Below are 2,473 nucleotides of genomic sequence, written 5' to 3'. Positions count from 1 at the left end.
GAGCAAGGTCCCCGCAGGCGCTGGCGTCAGAGAGCCCGTGCCTGTGTCCTGTGCTTCCTCATCGCGTCTCCAGGGGGCGCACATCCCGAACCTCAGGGCTGTCAGCAGTAAAGGGGCCCCGACGTCAGGGCTGGAGGCCCAGCAGGAGCCCGCGCCCAGATGGCCCTCGGGCTCCCAGGGAGCCAGGCCAGGGGCTGAGGGTGGGAGTGGGCTCTGGAGCCTCACCGGGCGGCGGGGAGGGGCCGCCGGGGNGGCGGCCCCCACCCCCCAGCCCCGTGCAGGCAGCCTCCTCCGGCCAGCGCAGGAGGCGGCCTCCGCAGAGCTGCCAGCCGCAGGCCCTCCTGGTGCAGCGGAGGGTCCACGCGAGCCGTCCGGTGGCCTCCCGGCCCGGCCCACGACCGAACGCCAGCGCACAGTCCCCGCTTTCCTAGTCGGCAGGGACAGGCTGAGGGCGGGGCCAGGGTGGGGAGGCTGGGGGACGGGGAGCAGAGGCCCAGACACAGGAGAGGCTGCGTGGGAGCCCCCGGGGGGCCGAGGCGGGGGGGCCTGGGGAGCAGGGGGCAGGAGGAAGCTGCGATCAGGGGCGCCCACCTGCAGGCCCTGCCCGGGGGCCCGACAGGTGAGAGGTGCTCTGACCACGCGCTGCGCCAGGTGCAGGCAGGGCCTCCTTTCCCCTCACGTCCGTCACGAGACAGGCGGCCCGGCTTCGTCCCGGGGCGAGCCCTGCACGGGGACACCCAGCGACGGCTCCGCACGAGGAGACCGGGGGGGGGGGTCACACCAGCGGGGGCTGTTGGCGGCGTCCAGGGACGGCAAAGTGCAGTCCGTAACACGAAACCCCTTCTCCGCGGGGAGTCCTCCCGGCCGGGCCCTCGGGAGGGGAGGCGCCAGGTGGGGAGGCCGCCCCGACGGTCCCGCCGGGCACCTGCAGCAGACGCACGTCAGCCCCCCTGCTGGGCCGGCGGCGCGCGACCTCGGGTGGCACAAGGGGCTCTGCAGGTAAGGACGTTGGGGTGGGACAGTCCCGACGCTCTACAGGGTGACGTCATCACAAGGGTCCTTACGAGGCAGGAGCAGGGCTCAGCTGGGGCGAGGGGGTCCGGGAGCCGCGGCGCCGAGGCCAGGGAGCAGCCTCCCTCCGAGCCCCCGGAAGGAGCCGGTGGGCGGCACGGTCACCTCCACAGCCCGCGGCAGCCGGTTCCAGCCCCCAGGGAGCGCGCAGGGAGGACGCACGGCTCGCCCCGGGTCAGCCTGGAGAGCTCCGGGCAGGGCGTATGCGGTGGGGGAGCAGGGGCGCCTGTCAGAGGCCTGTGTGTGAGCCCACGCCGAGCGCCTGGCCCCTGTGCTCACCCCTGTACAGCGCCCACGGCCCTGTGTGCCCCTCTGCCCTGCCAGCTTCCGGAAATCACCCGCCTTCTGAACGGGAGGCAGCGCTGGGCTCTAATACGCGGGGAGGCTGCATCCGCGTGGACACAGCCCGCCAGCGCGGACGTCAAGGGCCTGCAGACGCCGAGCTCGCTCCGCCGGCAGGACGCCCGCATGTCCGCGGAAGCGCGCCGGGGCCCAGCTCCTGCCCAGTCACTGCGGGGAAAGCCACCCGCTTTCTCCGTCGCCCTGCGCACCCGCGCCGTCCCCGACCCCGAGGGGCCCGCCCGGCACCAGGGAGGTGGGGGCTCAGGGACGGCCAGCTGTGGGCGCAGAGGGCGCCTGGGACCTAAGCCCCATGCCAGGGAGGGCAGGAGGAGGCCGTACATCACTGAGCCTTCAGCGCTCACCTGCACATGGTGGGTGCGGGGAGCCCCCAGATGCTGCTGGAAGAGAAAGGGGCAAATGTTTAAAAAAAAAAAAAGGTCTGGGGTCTTTCGAGTTATTTCTGACCAGGTAAAAACGACCATTTGTCTTCTGTGTGTCACACAGGTCAGACGGCTAACAGCTGGAAGAAGCCCGCGCCGGGGTGATGGTCAGTTAACGGACTCACGACGCAGTGCGGACTCGGAGCCCCGCGCAGCTCAGCCCTCTCCCTTCCACCTCTTCCCGCCACGGACGGCAGTGCCGCCGCAGACACACGGCTCACTTCGCCAGCGGCGGGACTTCGGGCCCCTGGAGCTCTTTCTGCACCTAAGTTACAGCCTCGGCAAGACCGTTTCCCCTCCTCAGGAGGGGCTCGTTTTAATTTCGGCTCTGGCCCGTGCATAGCAAGCGCCTTCTGCTTTTCCTTTCAACAGAAACGAGTCCATCCCGTTCGCCGGCGGAGGAAGCAGGCTTCGCGGTCGGTGCACAAACACGACAGACGGGATGGTGTACACGGACGCCGGCCGTGGGGAGCACCCGAGCATCCTCCACCCGCTGGGGGCCGCGCACCCAGACCCCATGCTCCTTCCGCACGACTTAAGGTGGAGAAGGGCGGCAGGGCCTGGGGGAGGCGGGGGGAGAACCATCCGGAACCGGGGCCTCCCCAGGTGCCCCACAGGCG

This window comes from Crocuta crocuta, unplaced genomic scaffold, assembly GCF_008692635.1.
Source record: "Crocuta crocuta isolate KB4526 unplaced genomic scaffold, BGI_CrCroc_1.0 scaffold290, whole genome shotgun sequence".
NCBI classification, from domain to species: Eukaryota; Metazoa; Chordata; class Mammalia; order Carnivora; family Hyaenidae; genus Crocuta; species Crocuta crocuta.
This window is presented reverse-complemented; position numbering follows the sequence as displayed.